Genomic DNA, 25,438 nt, shown 5'->3' with positions numbered 1-25,438 from the left:
TGCAATATGTCTTTTCCCTCATTCTTTGATATCTTTGGGGTACAGAATTGGCAGTGGTTATCCCTGGGTTAAAGCATATGCAGGGTTTAGTGACTTTGGGGGTTGGAGTTTCAAACTGCTTTCCAGAATGTCTAGACCATAATGCTATTTCCACCATACCACAGTAATTAAGTAGAAAGAAGCGACCAAGACAGTGTATGACAACCATGCAGCCTTCCAACTTCCATAACACAATCACAGATTTAGAACTTGAAAGGACATTAGAAATGATTTAGCCTAACCCTTTCATCCTACAGATGAAATAACTAAAGCTCAGAGTGGTTAAGAGATTTGCCCAAGGTTACACAAGGAGTTAGCAGATCTGAGATATGAACCAAAGTCCTCTGATTCTGAAATCAGCACATCTTCTGCTAAAGAATTGTAGACTTTTATCTCTAGTTATTTCTCACTAAAAAAGAGTTGATCAATAAAGTGGGGTGATGGAGAGGTTGCCCTCTTTCAATCTTCTCTCTCCAATCTTTAGTCTTTCTTTATCAATTGGCTTCTTCCCTATTGCCCAGAAACAGGCCTGCAACCTCTCCTCTCCCACCCCATTCTTAACAAAACAATTTTCTCTTGTGTACATAACCAAAATTTGTAGGTTTGTATATAACCCTCTGTTTCTGTTTTACTATGTATATGAAAATGCCTATTTTCCCCCCTGGGAAGTTCAAAATTTTAAAAAAAAGCCCTCCCCTGACCCTACCATCCCCACAAGCTATCATCTTATCTCTCTGTTCCCTTTCACTCTCAAACTCCTAGAAAAAAGCAATTGACACTGGTTGCCCCCACTTCCTCATCTCCCATTCACTTCTCAGTCTTCTGACCCCATAACTCAACTGAAACAGCCTTCTGGCAATGCTCTCTTAATTGCTAAATCCAATAGCCTTTCCTCAGTCCTCCTCCTCCTCGTAGACCTCTCTCTAGCCTTGGATGCTGTTGACTACTCCCTCATTTATACACTCTTTCATCCCTGGGTTTTTATGACCCTACTCTCCTTGTGTGACCAAGGCCTGTGGTAGTCTCCTTCACTCTATAATCATCCATCTACTGCTTCTTTTACATGGACATACTCCCTCCAGGTTTGGTCCTAGACCCTGCCCTTTCCTCTCCATTCTCCATCTCTCTGCTCCCCTCTACTCATGGATTTAGAACTGGAAGCATCTTTAGAGTTCATTAAGTGCAACCTCTTCATTTTACATATGAGGAAACTGAAGTCCAGGTAGGTTAAGTGACTTTATTAGGGTCTCACAGCTAGGACATGTCTGAGGCAGGATTGAAACCCTCATCTTCCTGACTCCAGGTCTATCCACTATACTACACTAGCCATAAATTACACAAAGTAAATGGGCTTCAGTCCAGGCTGGTATTTCTTTGCTAAAGCTCCTGGCATTGGACTTCTATCCTTAATTTCTTCAGCTTTCTCTCTGGAGAGGAGCCCTTTGTCAGGCTCCTTCACTAGCACTGCTCTCTGGCCAAGCTTCACAATTAGGCCTGCTTTGAAGTAAATCCTTCTGGCTCATCGTTTTCATTCTCTTGGCTGGCTGCTCTCAGTACAGCTGAAACTTGGGAATATCTTTTGGGCTCAGAGGTAACTAGAGGTGAATTCAGGAAACCAAACAACCTTGTCTCCTTGCTGGAGAGACGCTTACCAGGAGAGACATTCTTCTCAGCTTGGCTGTCTTCAGGATGCTGCTCAAAACAGTACTTGCTTCTCATTCTGAGACATCAGTGCCTGCAGGCCTGGCTTTACACAGTACAAATGGTACCGAATAGGGAAAGATCTGTAATACAGCAAAGGCACTTGGGAATCCTTTCATACAATGTATAATCCTATCTCTCTCTCTAATTCCAGAATCTTTTATGAATCCAAATTTGAATATATGATATGCACATGTGCTAGGTTTTATTTAGTGTGACCTTTGGTTTAATGGTTTCTACTACTGCTGTTCATTCATTCCCTAATGGAATGCATAGTTTCCTTCAGTTGTTATTCATTCCAAGAGTCCCCCACAAATTTATGCTGTCTAATCTTATCTGGGCCTTCACCGCAAAGAGGCAATCTTCCTATTCCACTCTGTTAGATTCTCTGTCCCACTCACCATGGAGGCTATTCCAAATACATTTCTATGTAAGTTCCCTTAGTTCAGACCTCATCATTTCCTGCCTAGACTAGTGCAACTGCTTCCTAATTAGTCCCTCTGCCTCAAGTCTCTCCCCTAGCCAATCCATACTCCACACAGTGGCTAAAGCACAGGTCTGACATTGTCAGCCTTCTACTTTAAAAACGGGAATTGATAGCTCCCTATTGACTCTAAGATCTTCTATTTAACATTTAAAGCTCTTCCCAATCTGGCCCCTTCCTATCTTTGGGGTCTTCTTTGCACATCATTTCATATACTCCATAGTTCAGCCATCCTGATCTACTTCCTATTAGCAACCCTTAGTCTCCTGTCTCTGTGACTTTGAACAGGCTCACCCCTCACCTGGAGTGTTCTCCATCCTCCTCTCTGTCTCTTAAAATCCTTGGCTTGCTTAAAGACTCAGCTCATATGCCACCTTCCTAAAGAGGCCTTTCCTGGTCCCCTCACTTTTTTTAAAAATTAAATTAAATTTATTTATTTTATTTTTCTTTTACATAACATTTGCTTTTTATTTTTAGTTTTCAACATTTACTTCCACAAGATTTTGAGTTCCAAATTTTTACCCCATCTCACCCCTCCCCCACCCCAAGATGGCATGCATTCTGAATACCCCTTCCCCATGTCTGTTTTCCCTGCTATCTCTCCCCCCCCTTCCCCTTCTATTTTCCTGTAGGGCAGGCTAGATTTCTGTACCCCATTTCCTGTATTTCTTATTTCCCAGTTGCATGTGAAAACATTTTTTTTAAACATGTGTTTTTAAAACTTTGGGTTCCAAATTTTCTCCCTTCCTCCCTCCCCACCCATCCCCATTGAAAAGGCAAGCAATTCAATATAGGCTATACATGTGCAGTTATGCAAAACACTTCCATAATAGACATGCTGTGAAAAACTAACTCTATTTCCCTTAATCCTAACCCACCCCCCCATTTATTCTATTCTTTCTTTTGACCCTGTCCCTCCTCAGAAGTATTTGCTTCTGATTACCTCTTTCCCAATCTGCCCTCCTCTCTATCACCCCCCTACTCTCTTGTCCCCTTCCCCTCCTATTTTCCTGTAGGGTAAGACAGATTTCCACACCCAATTGAGTGTGTATGTTATTCCCTCCTTTAGTCAAGTCCTATGAGCATAAGATTCACTCATTCCCTCTCACCTTCCCCAGTTTCCCCTCCACTGTAAGAGCCTTTTCTTTTCTGTTTTTTTATAGGATAATTTACCCCATTCTACCTTTCCCTTTCTCCTTCTCCTAGTATAATCCTCTCTCACCCCTTAATTTTACTCTCCAGATATGACCCCTTCATCTTCAACTCACCCTGTGCCCTCTATCTATCTATCTATCTATATACATATATACATACATACAATTTTTTCCCTCCAACTACCCTAATACTGACAAAGGCCTCATGTGTTACAAATATCATCCTTCTATGCAGGAATGTAAACAGTTCAACCTTAATAAGTCTCTTATGATTTCTCTTTCCTGTTTACCTCTTCATGTTTCTCCTGAGTCTTGTATCTGAAAGTCAAATTTTCTATTCAGCTCTGGTGTTTTCATCAAGAATGCTTGAAAGTCCTCTATTTCCCTGAATGACCATTTTTTCCCCTGAAGGATTATACTCAGTTTTGCTGGGTAGGTGATTCTTGGTTGTAATCCTATGTCCTTTGCCCTCCAAAATATTATATTCCATGCCCTGTGGTCCCTTAATGTAGAAGCAGCTAAATCTTGTGTTATCCTGATTGTGTTTCCACAATACTTGAATTGTTTCTTTCTGGCTGCTTGTAATATTTTCTCCTTGACCTGGGAACTCTGAAATTTGGCTACAATATTTCTAGGAATTTTCCTTTGGGGATCTTTTTCAGGAGGAGATCGGTGGATTTTTTCCATTTCTATTTTGCCTTCTGGTTCTAAAATATCAGGGTAGTTTTCTTTGATCATTTCTTGAAAGATGATGTCTGGGCTCTTTTTTTGATCATGGCTTTCAGATAGTCCAATAATTTTTAAATTCTCTCTCCTGGATCTATTTTCCAGGTCAGTTGTTTTTCCAATGAGATATTTCACGTTGTTTTTAAATTTTTCATTCTTTTGAATTTGTTTTACAGTGTCTTGATTTCTCATATAGTCACTAGCTTCCAATTGCTCTATTCTAATTTTTAAGGAAGTATTTTCTTCAGTAATCTTTTGGACTTCCTTTTCCATTTGTCCAATTTTGCTGTTTAGGGCATTCTTCTCTTCATTGGCTTTTTGGACCTCTTTTGCCATTTGGGTTAGGCTATTTTTAAAGGTGGTATTTTCTTCAGTATTTTTTGGGTCTCCTTTAGCAAGCTGTTGACTTGTTTTTCATGATTTTCTTGCATCACTCTCACTTCTCTTCCCAGTTTTTCCTCAACTTCTCTTACTTCTCAAAATCCCTTTTGAGCTCTTCCAAGGCCTGGGACTGATTCATATTTTTCTTGGAAGTTTTGGATGTAGGAGCTTTGACTTTGTTTTCTTCTTCTGGTTGTATGTTTTGATCTTCTTTGTCACCAAAGTAAGATAATATAGTCTGACTCTTTTGCACTGCTTGCTCATGATCCCAACCAATTACTTGAGTTTTAAACTCTTTGTTAAGGTAAGAGTCTGTTTCCAATGTGGAGAATGTACTGTCCCAAGCTTCAGGGGTTTGTACAGTTGTTTTCAGAGATACTTCTAGGGACTTGAAAAGTGTCAGTTCTTCCAAAGTGCTATGATAAGGGGCGAGGTATTTCCTCTCCACCTCCAGAACAAGCTCCACTGTGCCAGCACTCCTCCTCGCCCCAGGAACACCCCTCAGAACTGTGACCCAGATCCAAGCCTGGGCAAAGCAAGAGATTCCTGCCTCAGCCCTGGCAAAGAGATCCTTGCAATCCCCCTCTGATCAGCCACTCGACGCCCCCTCAGTCTGTGGGCTGGAAGCTCAGGAGGCAACCGCAGTCCGCACTTGGGACTTGTGGCTGAGACCTAGCTTCTTCTCTTACCACAATCACAGACTTTTCCCACTGACCTTCTAAGTTGTCTTTGGTGTTCATGAGTTGAGAAGTCTGGAAACCGCCACAGCTGCCTATGATTCAGTCCTCTGAGGCCTGCTCCAGGGTTGCTGAGGTCTGCGTGCCCACGCTGAGCTGCGCTCCTCTCCCAGCCCAGCACGATATACCTTTCCGATCAGCCATCCAGGTTGTCTTGGGCTGGAAATTTGTTTTACTCTGTTTTTTTTTTTTTTGTGGGTTCTGCTGCTTTAGAATTTGTTTAGAGCCATTTTTTATAGGTATTTGGAGGGGTTAGGGGGAGAACTCTAGCAAGTCACTGCTTTCCCTCTGCCATCTTGACTCTGCCCCTCTTCCTGGTCCCCTCACTTGCTAGTACCTTTGACTCTAAAAGGAATTTGTACTTGCACTGTATGTACAAACCTACAGAGTTACATATTGGCTTTTCAAAAGAATATAAACTCCTTGAGAGCAGGGCCTGTTTTTGCTTTTTTATCTGTATCCCTGATACTTAGCATACTATCTTAAACATAGTACACTTTTAATTACTTTTTGATTATCCAATGTCTAAGAGGATCATTTTCCATAATAAATGAGAAAGTAGAATCTGTGAATTAGGCATCAGAAGACTCAGGGTCCTTCTATTCCTGGACCTATTACTGAGTGACTTCCGAAAATCTTTTCTCCTCTCTGGTTCTCATTTTCCTGCTCAATAAAATGAGAGGATTGGATCAGATAACCTTTTAGGTGCCTTCCAGATCAAAAGGTCTATGATTTCTAATTTTCTTGAGAGCTTTCATTAACATGTATCATATGAAAGTGGCCAAGGTCATAATATTTGGGTGAAATAGATAATCCTTTTAGAAAAAAAAATTAAATGTTGAATGGCACACAAAATACATGATAGACATTGATTATATCTATTATATTTATTATATATTTATTATCATATCTATTTATTAAGTGGTAAAGACCTAATAGATAGAATTTACAAAGAACTCAATTTGTCCTAAAGAAAGATTCTAGGGATTAAATTACAAAGTGAAAGGTTTTCATAATAGTAATTATAATTATACCTAGTATATGATTATGATGGAATACTGTTGTACTATAAAAAATGATGAGTAGGATACTCTTAGAAAAACCTGGAAAGACTTACATGAACTGATGCAAAGTGAAATCAGCACAACCAGGAGAACAATGTACATAGTAATAGCAATATTTTGTGATGATCAATTGTGAATAATAGGTATTCTCAGGAATACAATGATCCAAGACAATTCCAAAGGATTCATGATGAAAAATGCTATCCATCTCCAGAAAAAAAAAAAAAAACTAAAGGAGTCTGAATGATCAAAGCATTTTTTTTAACTTTCTCTATTTTTCTTATTGGTTTTTTTTTTGTCTGTGTTTTCTTTCACAGCATGACTAATATGGAAATATACTTTGTATGACTATACATGTGTAACCTATATCAAACTGTTTGCTTTCTCAATAAGGGGGAGAAAAATGGAAAGAGGGAGAAAATTTGGAATTCAAAATTTTTAAAAACTATATTAAAATTGTTTCTACATGTAATTGGGCTTTAAAAATGTAGCTTTAAAAATTATTATACCTAGCATACACAGAGAGTTTTAAGATTTGTAAAATGTTTTACAAATATGATCTCATTTTATCCTCACAACAACCCTGGGAAGAAGTCACTATTATGATCCCCATTTTACAGATAGGAAAACTGAGGCAGCCAGCGGTTGAATGATTAGCCCAGGGTCACACAGCTAGTAAGTGTCTGAGTTCAGTTTTTAACTCAGGTCTTCCTCATTCCAGGTCTAATACTCTATCCACTGGGCAACCTAGTTACCTTTTATTCATGGGCACCTTCTTTCCAAGATCTCTATTACCTAACAGGTAGGCTCTTATTTCATATAATTTAAGTCTGAGGCAATATAGTCTTAGATTACTGAAATCTGACATTACTCTTAGTGGTGATAATTAAATAATAATAGCATTATTATGTCTTACCAATTAAGAAGGTAATACAGAGGACAAAAGGGTAATTCAATATATTAAGAGAGTCAAAGCCCAAATTCAGGACCCAAAGAGTAAAACACTGTTGTGTTCAATGTGGGAAAATGATCAAAAAGAATCTATAGTTACCCAGCTGGTAAATGTACTTTAAGTTCTTCTAATGCTCCTAGTATCAATATTGGAGCAAGAAACCAGCCTACTGTTTTATTCACTTGATGGACTCAGATACATTGATAGAATTTACCCAATGGAACAATGGAGTTTTGAGGATAGATTCTAGGACACTTCCAGATGCTTTGGAGGGTGGTGTGCTGACAGTCATAAAAACCTAAGGAAAACATCACTAGAACTCTTTAAAATGCTAATCAATGCAGTGACTAGTCATGACTGCAGAGGGCTGGCAATGAAGCATGTCTCTCTCCTCTCTGCAAAGAGGTAGTGGACTAGGGGTGCTGAATGAGGTATATACATTGTCAGACACGATCAGTGTTGTGATTTGTTGTGCTTATTTAACTGGTCTTTGGTATAAGGAAGGGTCATTGGAAAGTGACAACAATTTTTTAAAAGACCATCAAGAAAACTTTTTTTTTCTTTTCAAAGGAGGGTATGCTACAAGAATTTAGCAGGAACATGGACTTATGAGCTTATAGCCCCCTCCCTACCCTTTCCACCTAAAATGAGATTGTAAATGCTGAGCATTTTGTTGGGAAATTTCTGCTTAAGATCATTCCATCCAAAGATTTTCAAGAAAATAAATAAGAACTTGAACCTTCTCTCTCCTCTCCCCTTTCCAATCAGATAAAAGAAAGGTCGAATGAAGGGAGGATGGAGGTGGGATGAACCAAATTGAATAGTTGGAAATGACATCCTGGACACCTGCTCCCCAATTCTACAGGGTAAGTTCTTATTCTTGTTGGTAGTGAAGAGAGATAGTAATGACTAGCCTGGTGCCAGCTTGGTGTATCATGAAGGTGCCGTCATCTGGGTGGTCCATCTTTCATGAAGGCTGTCATATGGCAGATGGATGGGGAGTGGAAGGATATAATTGAACTCTATTACAATTAGCAGGGGAATTTTTCGCCCTCTTTACCCTCCAGGCCGCAGGGCCCAGAGCAGATGTTCCTAGTAGTTGTGCCATTGTTTTTAATTTGTCAACATCTCTTCCAAGGTGTTTCATTGTCACCTTCTTCCTTATTCCAGTTTGGCAAACACAACAGTTTCAAAACCCCAGCAGCCTATTCCTGCTAGTTTTCTCTTGTCTTTGGAAACCCCTGGGACTTTGGGTCTAGGTTCTTCCCTAAAGTTCTAAGGGCTTAGTTCAACACTACAAGACACCATAGCTTCAACAGCAACAAAAAGGCATCACCCGCCATGGGGTAAGCCAGTCTATCAGATTAACAAGTGAACTTGCCTAGCCAGCTTTTTAGGACCACTCTGCTTTTCAAAGCTTGACCATTTCTGAAATTTCAGTTGATTCTCTCTTACTGACAAGGAGTAATAACTCTAACAATAATGTCAATGATTGGTAAGATTTCCTCAGTTGAGAAGTCCCTCCACTGATTGCAGATGGCAGCCTGTTTATAACTCAGCCTTAAAGAGTCACCTGAGAAACATAAAGGTTAAGTGGCTTGGCCCATGGTCACACAGGGACTGTCAGAGTCATGATCTGAATCCAGGTCTTCCTGACTCCATGTCAAGCACTTGGAGTCCATGCTCTTTCTCCCAATGATATCTCTCACCGACAGCACTTCTTACAGTGTACAAAGCACATTCCTCCCAGCTATCCTTTGAGGTAGGTAGTACAAGTTAAGTGCTTCCTCTTTCAGATTGTCTTCAATTCACACTACATAAACCCTATAATACATGTACCTTTTTATTTCCACATTATCTCCCACTTTAGAATGTACACTCATTGAGGGCAGGGATAGAGGTACTCTTCTTTGTATATCCAAATCTTATCAAAGCACTTACAACACAGTAAGTGTCTAATAAATGCTTATTGGCCACGTATATAATTTTTGCTTTCCTTTTGCACACGTTTATGATTTCAAGTATGTAAGGAATTTCTGGCACAGAAATGCCCTCCACTAATGGAAATTAGCAATCTGCTGGTGACTTTCTTAGAAAGGCACTGGGAAACTGACAGAGGTTAAGAGCCCATGGGCATAGGGCTAGTATATGTCAGGTCTAGAACCCAAGACTTCCTGACTGAGTTTGACCATCTATCCACTAAATATGTTAGTTTTACCATCTTATGGATCATAAAGCATATTCAGAGAAGTAAATGGTCACATATACCTCTCATCGTATATTTAGTAAGTGTAAGAGCCAAAGATGAGAAGCCAGAGCCTCTGTTTCTAGGTGAGGACTGTTTTCTAAGCTAAGAAGAACCCAGCCCAAACAAAGGATTACAATTGCCAACAGAAATATAAACAGCAACCCTAACTAATCAATTTCAATCCATCATTTACTAAACCCTAACTATGTATAAGCCTCTTTTTTAAGAGCTGAGATACAATGCTGAAAAATAACAATTCTTACCCTTTTAGGGTGGAGAACCTGCGGCCTAGAGGTCATATGTGGCCTTCTATGTCATTGGGTGCGGCCTTTTGACTGAGTCCAAGTTCTACAGAACAAATCCTTTTATTAAGGGGATATGTTCTGTAAAGTTTAGATTGAGTCAAAGGGCAGCACTGGAGCAATATCCTAAGATCCTGCCTCATAGAAGCTAAGTAGTCTTTTTTTAAAAAGTATTGAAATCATCCTCTGGATAGAATTTGCTAAGGGAACTAAAGTCTTGGGCAGTCCTGGTGTCTTGGGTACAAAAGCAATACATAAGTGGGCAGTCACATGGCTGCTCCCTCCGGCTTCTGACGGGCAGAAGGGCAATGTGATCAGGGAAGCCGGTCTGAGCTGAATCAATAATGTATCCTCACTGAATATCTTTTATCTATTCTAAATACGCTTCCCCTGTTATGATTAAGTAAACATTTTGTTAATTGTCAGATAATTGTTGAGGCTGCTTTTGTTTCAATCTTAAGCCTGAGGCATCAGACCAGCCTAAGTCAGCTCTGGCCTAATAGAAGAGGATAGGATATACACATGAACCGGTATGGTTTGAATTCCAGCTCTGACACTAGGTGTGTGTCCATGGGCACACATTTTATCACAGGGATAATGGGGAGCCTTGAAAGGAGGAACGGCCTAGAAACAAATGTTCAGATCTGTGCATCAGCAAGATTAATTTGGCAGCTATGTGAATGATAGACAAATTTGCTAATGCTTGTTTTTCTACTTAGGGACATTAGCTAAAGGTTATACTATTATCAAACAATAATGTAGGCTTGTTCCTACACCGAATCATGTTGGAAGGGTTAATTCTTCTTGGTTAGGACCCCAGGGTATACCTTTGTGCAGGCCTAGCACTGGGAGAGGTAATTAACTTCTAAAACCTAGAGCTCGATTAATGATATTTCATAAACTCACATAGCGAGCTAAGTCATCTAGCACTATTTGCCTCTAGGCGAATATGCGATAAAAATATCCAACTGCCCTGACAGCTTTTCTTTCTGGTGTGAACAGTTTCTTTCTCCAGAGTAACCAGTTCATTGGCTTTGATTCCCCATAGGCTTAGCCACAGACTGGAACTCTGACCTGAGAATGCAATTTTTAAACTTGTTCCTTTAAGGAAAAAAGTAAAAAAAAATCATCATTGGACCCTGGCAAAACCCAGTGCTATTAATTAGCTCAGAGTAAGCAGAAGTGGTGGACAAAATGGGATAAATCCATAAAAGCAGGCTGTGAAAATTCTTGCAAAGCCAGGCCACGAGGGCAGGTTTCAGAGTGACAGGACACTGTTCTACATACAGTGCTCAAGCTGGAGGAAACTTTATAGAGAAATCTGTCTTACTGAGGCCCAGAAAAGGAAAGGGACCTGTCCCACAAGAAGAATGGCTTGTGTAACTCTGCTTATACAATGACTTAGTGACCTCTAGAAGAAGACCCCGAGCTTCCTGACCCAAGGTTTTCCACTGTTTGCTGTCTCTCTTTTCTCTCTCACTCCCAAACTATTTCCTTTCCAGTGCCCTCGAAGGGTGCAAATTGCAAGTGACCTGTAGGTTACTGGACAAATCAGCACTAGCTGTCCTCTCTCAGAATATAAAATGGAGAGGGAAGAGCTGAAAATGATCACCTAAAGAGGTAAGAATTTATCTACAAGCACAGTCCTTCAAGGTCAGGTAAAGGACATGATTCAGGTTGCCACTTACAACATCTTCAACCCAGAAATCTTCCACTTGCAATGAGTCTTCCCCACTTTTTATTTCTCAGACTTTGTGACCAAAAAAATTAGGGGGAAGAACTACTTAGAAATCTGGGAAGGGGTGGAAAAAAATATTTTATCACAAGAACCCATATCTAAGCACATACCTTCTAAAGGCCAGAATAGATCCCTCTTCTCCTGAAATATGAGGATTCCTTAAGGAATTCACCTGGAAAGCCAGGCCTGACATTCAAATGCCCCCATAGTTCTCCCTTTCTTCTTCAAGAATTTAGTCTGCATTAATACCTCAAGGTTGGATGTCCTGGCTGGTTTCTCTGCTTTCAAAATGGAATATTGAGGGGCCTAAGGAAACCAGAGCTGCACCTGGGCAACCTCACAAAGCTACACTTGTCAAAATATTTTGTATTTTCATAGAGCAAAAGTCTGTTCTTTCTTCTCACTCTCTTCTTCCACTGACCTCAGTCCTCTTTCATCTAACTACTATGCAAGTAGGCACATGTAAGCACATACACACACACACACACACACAGATTAGGGCAAAGGGAAATGTGAAAGACAGGGAAGGATGCAAAGATAGGCAGAGGATCTTGTATACAGAGGAAGACTGCTTTCCTGACATCACTTTCTACGGGGTACTAGTCTCATCGGCTCTGGCCTCAGCCGTTAGTCTCCCTAGGTATGGGCACGTTTGCCATAGATATCCAGCTGCTTCTGCTTTCTGTATTTAGAATTCCTTTCATGCCCACCTCTGCTCTCAAGCTCCAAACCTGGGAAATGGCTGGTGGGGCAAAGCTCTCTGGTTATGAATGGGACAGATTGTAGCAGGAGGGCTTTGCATTTATCCCTGGGTATCTTTCTTGGCATACTGACAGTGAGATTACCTACTACATATAAAGTAAATAGAATGCTGCCAGGAGGCAGGAGCATTGCTCAGCAAGGGTCAAGGGGATGGAAACTTATACATCTCTCTTCAGAGAATCACCACTCTGATGGTACTGGTTGAAGATTCAACCCCTGGGCTTTTTTACTAACAAAATTCAAATGGTGACAGTACATACCTCCTAAGCAACTGGGAAGGACAGATAAATCATGGACATATCATAAAGTGCTCTGGAAAGGGGCCATCATTCTACACTCTGGTCTTCAGAATCTCCCACCAATCATCCTGGTACTAGGAAGGAATAAAAGCAGATGAATGACAATAAAATGGAATCATATGCTTAGAATTCCCTCTCTCCTCATTTCTGCCTCCCAGCTTCCCTGCCTTCCTCAAATCTCAACTCAAAATGCCACCTTCTGCAAGAGGCCTTTCCAGGCCCTCCCCAATGCTATTTTTTTCCCTCTGAGATTGCCTCTGGTTTCCTTTGAATATATCTTTTATGTGCATAGTTATTTGCATGTTATCTGCCCATGAGAAGGTGAGCCTTCTGAAGTCAGGGACTGTTTTTGCTTGTCTTCTTATCCTCAGCTCTTAGCACGGTGCTCAGCATATAGTACGCACTTAACGTTTGTTGACTTGACTTGTTTCATGTGGCAACGATGCTCTGGCGGCCAATGAGATGATCCAATAATTTTCAAATCACCAGCTTTAGTAGAAATTGGGAATTGCATATTGGGTTTATTAGGGTCCCTCATCAATACAGGAAGGACCTGGATGGGGTCTTATTTCATAAGCCTCAGAAACAGTCAATTCAATTCAATAAGCACTTAGTAAATGCCTACTGTGTGCTACACTAGGTGCCGGGCATATAAAGACAAAAGCAAACTACTCCCTGTCCCCAAGGAGTTTACATTCTACTATATGAAAATGATAGCTACACAAGTCAATAAATGTAAAGTACATGCAAATTTAATACTGACTAATCTCAGCCACACTGTAAACACTGGAGGACTCAGGAAAGGCCTTTCAGAACAGGTGGCACATGAGCCTGGAAGGGAGGTAGGGATTCCCAGAGGCAGAGACAAAGAGGGAGAATGTGCTAGTGAGGCCAGAGGCAGGGGCAGCCTGCACAAAGCCATGGAAACAAGAGGTGGAACAATGTGTCTGGGGAACCTTCAGGAACCCAGTTTTGTCTAGAATGTAGACTGTCTAGAATGCAGTAATGGGTCATCAGCCTGGAAAGAAAGGCTTAGAAATCCCAATCCCTTGACTCAGTTTATCTCCAGTGAACTCACCACACAGATAATAATGGCTGAAGATCCACCTCTTGGGCATTGCTGCTTTCTTGCCAAGATAAGAATGGTGATACTATGGATCTCAAAAGTATCTGAGGGTGTCAACTAAACTATAAGCATGTCAAAAAGAGCCTTCCTGGCACTCGAACCACTTCATCATCTACTTGCATCATGCATAGCAGATGTGAAAAGGTTGCAACTATTACAGAAAAGGAATTAAGAATGAGAAGTCATGCAAAAGATGTCACCAAAAAAGTATAAGACTGCCAAAGATAGACAGGTCACATGCCAGTGGCATTTGATAACTAATGGATTGACTCCTTTTTCTACTGAGATCCTTGGACTGTCAGAAATCGAGGAAGGCCCCCAGCACATGAGATGGACCCCATTTGGCAAACTTTAAGGAAGATACAGACCAGAGTCACAAGGGATCAGCACACATGGATGGAGTATGGTCCTCATGGTTGTTGGGAATATCACAATAGAGAAATCACAAACCCAAAAGCACCCAACACTTAGGATGCTGTCTTGACCAAAGTAGGTACTTAAAAAAATGTTTACTGAATTGAATCAGTAACTAGGAAGAAAGAAAAAGTTCTGAATAGCAGCAGGACAATAGAAAGAAGAGTGGAGGGGCAGCTAGGTGGCGCAGTGGTAGCCTGGAGTCAGGTGAACCTGAGTTCAAATCTGGCCTCAAAGCAGACACTTGGGACTTACTAGCTCTGTGACCCTGGGCAAGTCTCTTAACCCCAATTGCATCATCAAAAAAAAAAGAAAGAAAGAAAAAAAGAAGAGTAGAAAGGTCAAGGTTTCTAATCCTAGCTGTTATTAACTAGCACTATTACCTTGGGTCACATAATTAGAAGAAGAACAACAGATTTCACCTACAGAGCACTGTGTGACTATAAAACACTTTATAGGTGGCCTCATATGACCCTCAGGACAACAGCTGATAACATAGAATATATGAAGAAGCTGATTAGAGAGGTTAAGACTCTTGTCCATAGTCATACAACCAGTAAATGGCAGAGCAGAGACACCTGCTCAGATCTTTTGATTGCAAATCCAATAATCCTCCTGCCCTAACATTCTGCTTCTTGGTTTCTTGGTGCCACGTTTTAGAAGGGCATTACAGCATCCAAGAGGAGATGAATAGGACAGTAAGGAAAACCAAAACCCCGCTGCAGGAAAATAAGGCCCTTGTTCTCCTTGAGTTCTTTGCAGCATCTGATACCGTTAACACAACCCTTTCCCAGCAGATCACTTTCTTTGGCATCCATGACACTCAAGTCTGTTTCATCTACCCCTATTCCTCTGAAGGCTCCTAATTTGTCTCCTTCACTGGCTTCTTCTGCCCTGTAAGCAAATGTGCCCTCCAACGTTCTGTCCTTGACACTCCTCTTTCCATATGTTGCCTCCTTCATGTGGATGGTCCATCCAGCTGCCATCAGAAACATACATCCAGCCTGTAACTCATCAACTTCTACCCAAAACCTTCCTCCTCAATTTACTATAGGCACAATTCCCAAGTATGTCAGTGCTCTAGCCAGACTATTCTACTCTTTCCCTTCCCTGCTCTCATCCTGTCCCCTAATTGAAATAGTATAGAAGGAAAAGAGATGAGAATCCAGGTCAGAACATTGGAAGATATCCACAGTTAGCAGGTATGACTGGATGAAGATCTAGCAGAGGAGACTGAGAAGGAGCAGTCAGACAAACGGGAGGAGAATCAGGAAAGATCAGGTGAAAAAAACCTAGGAACAAGAATAAGTCCCTCCCTTTCTCAAGGTACAACTTCATTGCTACCTCTTCCCCTCCCCCCCCCAAAAAAATTCCTAGACCAGCAAAAACTAATCTCTGTTCTCCTCAAATTTCTATAGCACTGTCTGGACCTATTTTGGTTTGTTTTTTTTTTGCCTGAAACACATTCTCCCTTATATCATAATTATTTATGTAGATGTTTTAGCCTCCTTATTAGACTATAAGCTGTTTGAAGGCAAGATACCTGTTTTAGGTGATTGCTAATCACTGCACTGAATTGATGGTAATCTTTCAACTACTTGAAAAGTTTCACTCTTCAACGAAAAGTATTAGACTGTTTTGCTGAACCCCAGAGGGCAGAACTATGACCAATGGATGACAGTTAACGAGGAGTTCCTATGGAGAGATGTTGATGAGATGATAATATCATTAGATGAATTCAGTACTGGTGAGATGACCATACTCAAAGGGTATTTGTCAATGGTTCATTGTTAATGTGGGAAGAGGTCTCCAGTGTAACACCTCAGGGATCTGAGCTCAGATCAGTGTTGTTTAACATCTTTATCAATGACTTAGATAAAGGCATAGATGGTTTGCACATCAAAATTGCTGATGGCACAAAGCTGGGCAGGAAAGCTAACATGAGAGATGAGAGTCAGAATCCCAAAAGATCTTGACAAGCTAGAGTACGAGGCTGATTCTAAGAAAATGAAATTCAATAAGGATAAATGTCAAGTCTTACACTTTCCTGTCTCACATAATGAAGTGGTCTTTCTTGCCAAGGCAAACCCCTCTACATGCACAAGTAATCCCATTCCAACCCAATCTTCTCCAGCAGACTGCCTCCTTTATCTTTCCCATCTTCTCATCTATCTTTAATCCCTCCCAGTCTACTGGCTGCTTCCCTACTGTCTACAAGTCTTCATCCTCAAAAAAACTCACTTGATCCATCCATCACTGCTAGCTATTGTCCTATATCTCTTTTCCTTATTATGGCTAAGTTCCTTGAAAAAGCTGTCTACAATCAATCACATCCTTTCCTCTCCAAAGTTACCATCTCTTAATTGCCAAACCAAACGGGCCTTTTCTCAATTCTCATCCTTCTTGCCCTCTCTGCAGTGTTTGACACTGTGGATTACCATCTTCTCAATACTCTCTTCTCTCTTGGTTTTCATGACACTGCTCTCTCCTGGTTCCCCTCCTACTTGTCAAGCCACTCCTCCATTTCTTTTGTTGGATCTTCATTGAAGTCACACTCAATAACTGTAGGTTATTATAGCCTCCAAGGCTCTGTTCTGGGCCCTCTTCTTTTTTGCCTTTATACCAGCTCCCCTTTGCCCTTTGAGCCCCATATTCCTCCAGCCTTATCCCCCCTCCCCTGGGAAGTTGGAATGAAATTGGACTAGAATTTGAGTCCAGAGGTCCCTTCCAGTTCTAAAATTCTATGACCTCTAAGGTCCCTGCTAGCTCTAATATTCTGTGATTATGTGGCTTCAAGAACCAAATTTTCCCAGTGGCTAAGCAACTATAAGCTACATTAATCTTTGGGTCCCCAGAGTATGATTGAGTGGAGGTGAACCTTGTTCCAAGAAAGGTTTTGTGTATATTGAATTTCTTAAAATGCACAAGAGCCAACATCATAGCAAATTCTTTTATAAAAACAACCACAAAAAAATCCTTTTGCAAAGTCAATGGTCCTATCCCCTCACCCACTAATTTATCTGTTTGAAATCAGGATTTTTTTCCTTAAATCCTGATGAAATCCTTAACTCAGTTTCATACGATGTGAAGTTGGATCGATGTATTAATCAGAACACTTTCCCTTCCTGAAGCTAAGATATTTTGGCTAGCTTGCTTAAGAATATTCTTAATGAAGACTTTGGTATTTTTAAAAATTGAGTTTTGGTACATGTTAAGCGAACTAGGACTGTTAGAGCTAAAAGAGTCCTTAGAGCTCATTTTATTCATATGCTGCATTTTACACAAGAGGAAAATGAGGCTCACAGGGGTTAAGTGGCTTGCTCCAAGGTCATATGGCAAGGTAGTTGTTGTTCAGTCTGTCCAATTCTTTGTGACCCCATTTGGGGCTTTCTTGACAAAGATACTGGAGTGGTTTGCCATTTCCTTCTCCAGATACTTTTACAATTGAGGAAACTGAGGCAAACAGGGTTAAGTGACTTACCCAGGGTCACACAGCTAGTAAATGTCTGAGGCTAGATTTAAACTCAGGAAGATGAGTCTTCCTTACTCCAGGCCTGGCACTCTATCCACTAGGCCACCTGGCTGTCCAAGGGAGGAGTAGCCGAGCCCAAACTACAATCTGAATGTTCTGAATCCTAGCCAAGTGCCTTATGCCTATTGAAAAGTAATGCCCAACAGACATCCAACTTAGCCTATTTTAGTGAACAGAAAAATGGAGGTTTCTAATGAATACCTTAAACCACATTAAAAAGTTAGCAATCATTGGACCAGAAAAATTGTATTTTATGAGCTAATACAGTAGTTTAAACATTTCCACAATGATTTTATTTTCTAGTAGCAATTTACCCTGCAATCCCTTTCTTTCACTCATTCAACAAACATTTCTCAGACACTATATGCAAGGTGGGGTCTAAGACTATGTACCTGGTACAGGTGATAAATTCTCTTACTCAGAGTTTTAATTGCAGCCCAGCCTGGACCTAGTTATCAAGAACATAGAACAGATTATATTGACTTGATTGAAGAAAAAGAAAAAAACAAAAAAATAACTTCCTCACAATCACAGCTCTCCAAAAGTGAAATGGGCTGCCCCTGGAGATAGTGGGTTCCCCACGACTACAAGCAAAAGCTGGGTGACTACTAGGCAGAGAATGTATTATAGATAGAGGGCATTTTTGTTCAGGAACTTTTATAAACTGTTAGTAGAACCCAAACCCATAAAGCTTTGCTGTATATAAGATGTAGTGGTGTGCTGGAGAATGTTTAACAACTGGCTTGCTGGAGAAAAATGGACATGTGACACACTTTTAAGTTTAATCTGCATTATTAATATTTTCTCCATTATTTTCTTAATAATAATGGTGGAGGAGGAAGAGGAGGAGGAGAAGAAGAAGAAGATGAAGAAGATGATGATGATGAGGTGGTGACAGCATATAGTACTGGGGTAGGTGCTTTACAAATTTTATCTCATTTTCTTCTTGCAACAAACCATGGAGGGTAAGTGCTAGTATTATGCCCATTTTACATTGAAGAAACTGAGGCAAACAGAGGTTAAGTGACTTTCTCAAAGACACGCAGTTAGTAAGTGGCTGAGGCCATATTTGAACTCACATCTTCTTGATTCTGGGCCCACATCTCTATCCACTGTGCTACATAATCAACAAAACGATAAATCAACCTCTGATTTGTAGCGTTTGCTGATTTCTGAAACATAAATGCTTATGCTGAAAATTTAACAATTGGCTCTGAGCCCACACAATTTGGCTGTAGCACACACTTGAATTTAGATGCCACTCTAGTAGTAGGAAAAAGAATTAATCTGACTTCCAAAGGGGAAAGTATAAAAAAGAGTTAATGTGACTTCTATTTGGCACTAGGAAACTCTGGGTTAAGATAAGAAAGAAGCCACAGCCTCTTTCCATTAAGAGAATCTATATATTTAATTACCTTAATTTCTCAATTCTTTAAATTGTCTTATTGTATGTTATTTTATGTAGTCATGTCCTACAGGGGTATTGGTTGACAGACAGGAGGAGCTAGAAACTATGGGAATACTTATCACACTTGTAGTGTAGAAGTCAACCAGGGATAGAGGTCACCCTCTATCCCTGAATACTGTGATTAACAATTCCAGTTTGATACCGACTTCCCTCACAGGTCTATCCTCCAGAAGTTGCACTCACTTGCTGCCACTTACTGACATAAGCGCTTCCCCTGACCTGCTGCTTAAGCAGCTGCTGATAGAAAGAGATTCCCCACCCCTTCCCCCAGTCCCTCTTCCTTTTCCCTTTGCTACTCATTAGCCCATTAACAGATGCTTAAAAGCAGCAGGCTGGGGGAAATTCTGCTGCCTATCAAGTGTAGCTGCTGTGAGTCTGGGCAAGGAGAAATCAGCAGCCAATATCCCTTGTGTATAAATCAACCGAAATGGTGATTTAAAAATACACACACACAAACAAACAACAACAACAACAACATAACGACCCTTACTAGATTTTTTTGAATACCAAAATCCATGGTATCTCACTCCCTCTTACAAGAATCTTGCCACAGAACGGACCAAGTAATAAGAGAATGAATTTCCTCTTTGGACCTGCAGAGGAGTAAGGGTTCTCCCTGTGAAAATATTCCCAAATATGTTCTAAAACCAAGAATGTGATTCCTAAGTTGACACCTGACCAAAAACACAAAAAGCCTCAATTTAGCTACAACACAATGAAGAAAAATGGCAAAGTGTCACAACTTCTTGTAGAACTCAAAGGCTAGAAGAGACCTAGTCAGGGAGGGCTGAAGAAGTGGCAATGTGATTTTAGGAATCTTAGGGAGGGTACTTAACTCCCAGAAACATCCCCCCCACACCTGAGTACCTGCAGGTCCTCAGAGCTCCTTTAAAAGAGGTCAAAGCCTTTCCTAAAATGCAAACTGCCTGAGGACAAATGCATGGGAGAGTAAATTCATGCTCTGGTATAAATATCAGACCCTTTCCAGAGCATATTTCAATGGGATGGAAGGCTTGGTGTAAGGGTCAGATTCTTTCAGGCTAGAGATGGAGGCTGCATCCCTCACTCTGCCTACCCTATTGCCCTGGCACATTGTATTAACTCAGGACATATCCCTGGAGTGACTGCAAATCCCATTACCTTCTTTGGTGATCTATTCCGTTGTCTAATGAAACCCAGATCACTAGAATGATAGTATCATGGATGGAGAGCTGGGAGAGACATTAGAGATCATCTAGTTCAACCTCCCCACTTTACAGATGAAGAATCTTGAGGCCCCAAGAGGCTAAGTGACTTACTCAAGGTCACACAGGTAATAAATAAGTTGCAGACCCAAAATATGAATTCAGATCCCATGACTTCAAGTTCAGTGTTCTTCCTACTGCACCAGCTGCATAAACTATTGGAGCTGAAAAGGGACCCTTAGAAATCATCACTAGTTCAACTCCCTCTTTTGACTCCAAAGAAAAGTTGGGACCTGGAAGGGTAAAGTCACTTAGCCAATGACTCTGGGCCCGAGCCAGAACTGCAAATCAAGTCTCTTGATTCTTAGCCAAGAGCTATTTCAACTCTACCTTGCTGCTCATCTTAGATCTAACCTCTCTGTGTCTAACCAAAATTCTTCACTCTGCATCTTAGGCACATTTTCTTTCATTTTGTCTTCAGTAAGGAGGAACAGATGGTTATAGCTTTTCCTACACCATACGATAAAGAGTTCAGAAAGGTTGGACGCTTGGCTGCCCCTTTTTCTCAGACTTCTTACACGGGCATGGCTCGATATTTAGTTGGGGAGAGAAGAGGGAGGGGGGAATGGAAATGAGCCAAAAGACACTAAACCATATATCTCTATTCCCTTCCCTGCCAATGCAAGCTAAAGGAACGCTCCCCATTCTAGAGGTTCCCTGCACCTAGTGGGGATAAATGTTTGTTGAATTTAAGAAAAAGTTAGAGTAGCAAGCTTAAATGACAAGCGGGGAGGTTGCATTAAGAAAGTCACTTGCAAATATATGTGAATGGAAATTGACTGCTTGGGAGGGTGAAGCTTGTGAGCGCATTTGAAGAGGCACATGATGGGGTGAGAGGCAGCAGCCTGATAAATGCTCCAATTCATGAACAAATTCAAGACAAACTGCCTGGGTCCCAAGAACATTTCTGAGCAGCACCGCTAAATCCACTTCTTGCCTTCCAGAGACCCGAAAACCCTTACCTCTTTCTACATTCCCCTTACATCTCCTCTCTCCCCACCTCCTAAGGGGATCTTGTGACAAACCCCAGGCTACCTAACACCTTTTCTCCCTGGGATCGTAGATGAAAGAACAATAGCAAAAGCTGTCTCGGGTTCTGGTTCCTTGTAAGAATAAGGCGCAATGAATGCAAGATGCTGGTGGATAGATGCTGCATTGGACCGAGTTTTCGTGCAAAAAGAACCACTCAGATTTTGTCCTCACAGTCCCTTTCGGGGAGAATGAAGGACTCAGTCGGAGAATGAGGAATTACAGCAAGGTTACCTCTCTCTGGGCTCTATCACACACACAGCCTTTGCTCTCTGTTGTGAGACCCACTACAGCAGACCCCATTTTCCCGGTGACACAAGGAAAAACCGTGTATATTTGGAGTGGGAGTGGGAGCTATTAAATTAACCCTTTCCTGGAGGAAAAGAGGAGGATGAAGACAAGAAAACTAAGACAGAGCCTATTTAACCGAGGGACAAAATCGGGAAATAGCTCTATCCGTTACCCCCACGCAACCTTAAGAACCTTATGTGACCCTCTGAGAACCCGACTTTCCTCCTCCCCGATCCAGTCCGCTAATCTCACACACACACACACACACACACACACACACACACACACACACACACACACACACACACACTCATAAAGAGCAACCATTCCATTCAAATCTCCGAATCTCATTCTGGGCAAGACCCCGAGTCCAGGCTGCCCATAAAGGGATCGGAGCTGCCGTGCCCAAGAGGCATCCCTCTCTCCGTGGGACCGACGGAGAACTTCCTCGGGGGGGGGCGGGGATCTGGCTGGGGGAAACTGGGGCTGGCAAGGCGAAGGGTAGCTAGCGTTTCTTTCTTCTGCGGGGTCAGGGACAACGCGGGGATCCTGCCCTGAACTCCCGAGGAAGCAGCAACTGCAGAGAAGAAAGAAAGCGAGCGCAGGGAAAAGCCACTCACCCGGAGAGCCCCCGATCTCTGAGCAGGTTCGCTCCCGCAGGAGAGCTAGCGAGCCGGCGGCGGCGGCGGCGGCGCCTTTGTCTGCGCCTCTGCCTCTCCTGCTGCCGCTCGCCCAGCCTCCGCCGCTGACCCTCCGAGGCGCCCGATCTCTCGGGCGAGCCCCGGAGCTTGGAGCGGTGCTTAAACAGCTGGAGCTCGCTCCGTCGGTGCGGGAACCAGCCTTCCCCTTCTGCTTCTCTCTCTCTCCTCCTCCTTCTTTTTCTCCTCCTTCTCCTGCTTCTCCTACTCCTCCTCCTCCTCCTCCTCCTCCTCCCCCTTGCGCCGGGCCCGTTCTCCTCCCGGCTCCGCCCCGGGCTCGGGCCCCGCCTCAGCCGCCGCCGTCAGTCACCCGGCCGGGGGTGGGGGGGAGAGGGGCCCACCTGCTGCAGCTGTGACCGCGCTGCGCTGCGGGGTGCACGGAAGGGAAGCACAGCTGGACCAGGAGGCGGCGGCAGCGCTGGGCCCTGGGACTGCCTCTGCGCCGCCGGCTGCGAAGGCGCTCCCAGGAGGCTCCCGGGGCCGGCTGGCTCAAGGGCCCAGGACCAAAGCAGGAGCAGATGGAGCAGACCCTGCTCCCTCCTGCGCCCCCTCTCCAGCCCCTCGCCCTGGGATGTCAGGAGGGATACTAGTCTCTTCTGGATTTGGATTATGCCCACTTTCCCTTCCAACTCTGTGACCTTCCACTATTCCTGAGGAAATTGGCCGCTGGGACAGCGGTCTGCACACTTACAGTGATCACCCTCCCCGCTCCCAGACGCGCCTTGCCCAGCTTTCTCCTCCCGCCCCACCGTCTACCCCCAGATCTGGGGCCCCCGAGAGGGGAGGAGGAGCGGTAAGTGGGAACCAGGTCCCCTCCCTGCAGTAGAGGCTTCGAATCAATTGAACAAACGATTTCTGTAGACAGAAAACTCACTGCGCTAGGAGAAACACAAAGTTGGGACAAGACGCTGAGTCTGCCCTCACGACACTTGCACAGGAGCGGAGGAACGTGACAAGTACACAAATCCCTAGAGGAGTGAATACAGAAAATCATAGCAGCTTAGATTAGAGCTGGAAGCGACCTTAGGGGCTATAGAGTCCAACCCCGTTATGGAGCTGTTCTGAATTCGGATTATGTCTCGCTCTGTCTTCCGACCCTTTGACCATCCTCCATCATTCCCGTGTAAATCGGCTTCTCAGAGAGCTCTCTGCACGCTTACAACGATCACTGTCAGGTGAATTTTGTTTCTTTTTTGTTGTTAAAGATGAAGAAACTGAAGCTCAAAAAAGGGGATAAGCGACTTGTTCAGGGTCACACAGCTAGTATCTATCTGAGGCAGGATTGAACTCAAGTCTTCCTGACTCCAACTCCAGCGCTCATCTGCTGTGCCAGGAAGGTGGATTGTTACCGCCTCTGGGTTCAGGAAGCAGGTAGCGCTAGCTTTAGAGCTTGGTCTTTAAAGACCAGATAGGAAGATAGGAGGTGGGAAGGATGCAAGATGGAGGCACTGGGAACATAGTGCGGGTTGTGGAGGAACAGAGATTAAATAGTCCAACTTGGCTGGACAGCTTTCAGAGAGAAATGATAGGAGATCAAACTGGGAAAGGTAGAGCCGTACCAGATTGTGGAGAGCCTTGAATGACAAGCTAGAGTGGAGATTGAACTTGAAGCTTTTGGAGGGAGAGGGGGATGTGACGTGATCAGATCTGAAGAAAAGGAAGATTGACCTGGCAGCTGGAGAAATTCTGGGTTGGGGAGAGTGGAGACAGAGGATTGCTATTGTATTGGCTGCCATTGTAAATGTCCAGGTAGGTGATAAGAAGGCCTTGTACTATACTAGGAAGTGACAATTGCACTGGAGAAAGGAGGGATGGATGAGAGATGTTTCAGAGTTAAAATTGAAATGACTTGGTGTTTGATTAGTCTTAAGAGTTGAGGGAAAGGGAAGAGTCAAATATAAACACCGGAGTTTTAAATATAGTAGACGGCATAGAATAGTAATTCCTCTGACAGAAATATTGAAGTCAGAAGGGGGAAGGGAAGGAAAGGGTAGGGAATAAGCACTTATATAGCACCTACTGTGTACCACACACTGGGAATTAGGTGCCAGATTTGAACTCAGATCTTACTGACTTCATCTGCTACTTAGTGCTTTGGAGCTAGATAATAATAATAATAATAATAATAGCTAACATTTATATGGCACTTACTATGTGGTAGGCACTGTGCTAAGCTTGTTATCTCATGTGATCCTGACAACAACCCTGAGGTAGATGCTAGTATTATTCCCATTTTACAGACAGGGAAACTGAGGCAAATAGGGTTAAGTGAATTGCCTACGGTCACACAGCTAGCAAGTGTCAGATGCCAGCTTTGAACTAAGGTTTTCCTGATTCCAGGCTCAGTGCTCTAGCCACTGCACCACCTACTTAGAGCTATGAAACTACATGACTTCCAACTCCAGATAAACAGTCCTAACATGTCTGGCTTAAATGCTAGACCCTCATTTCGATGTCCTATCACCTTCTCAAACTCATCTTGTCTTTGTCCTATATAAAAATTATTATTATATCCTCCTCATGTCCACCCCAACCCCAATCTGGCTCCAACCTACCTGTTCAGATTTACTTTATATTACTCCCTTTTAAGTATTCTACAGTCCAGCCAATTTGGAATGCTTTTCATCCATCGTTATAGTCCTGCCCCCTCACAGCTTTACCTTTGATTAAATCTGGAATGGACTCCTCTCTCTCCCATCTTCATTTTCCACTCTCTCCTCCCTTCCTTCAGAGTCCAACTCAGATGCCACCTCTTCTGAAACTTCCCTGACTCTTTCGGGTGACAGTGATCTCTCCTCCCTCAAATATCTAAAAATACTTTGCTCAATCTTCCCTTTTGCCTTTATTTCATTCTCCTCAGTGTAGAGACTTTTTACCATATGCTTTTCTTTCTTCCATCCCCCATAGGGTAGCTAGGATCTGTGTCAAATTGATCTATGAATACCTAGCATCTAGCACAATGAATTACATCTTATAGTTACTTAATAAATGCTTGGTGAACTGTTGGATTTATCAGTAATAATAATAACTCACATTTCTATAGCACTTT

General features: G+C 42.4%; 1 protein-coding gene across 1 annotated transcript in view; it reads right to left on the bottom strand.

Moving 5' to 3' along the window:
- Positions 1–22,342, bottom strand: part of MAPK4 (mitogen-activated protein kinase 4) — a 223,736-nt gene extending 201,394 nt beyond the window's left edge. Inside the window, exon 1 of the mRNA XM_027868975.1 lies at positions 22,312–22,342. The gene's annotated coding sequence lies outside the window, so the exon portion shown is untranslated. The remainder of the gene's footprint in view (positions 1–22,311) is intronic.
- Positions 22,343–25,438: the final 3,096 nt, after the last annotated feature.

Source organism: Vombatus ursinus, unplaced genomic scaffold (assembly GCF_900497805.2).
Source record: "Vombatus ursinus unplaced genomic scaffold, bare-nosed wombat genome assembly UNPS02014791.1, whole genome shotgun sequence".
Lineage (NCBI taxonomy): Eukaryota > Metazoa > Chordata > Mammalia > Diprotodontia > Vombatidae > Vombatus > Vombatus ursinus.
This window is presented reverse-complemented; position numbering and strand designations above follow the sequence as displayed.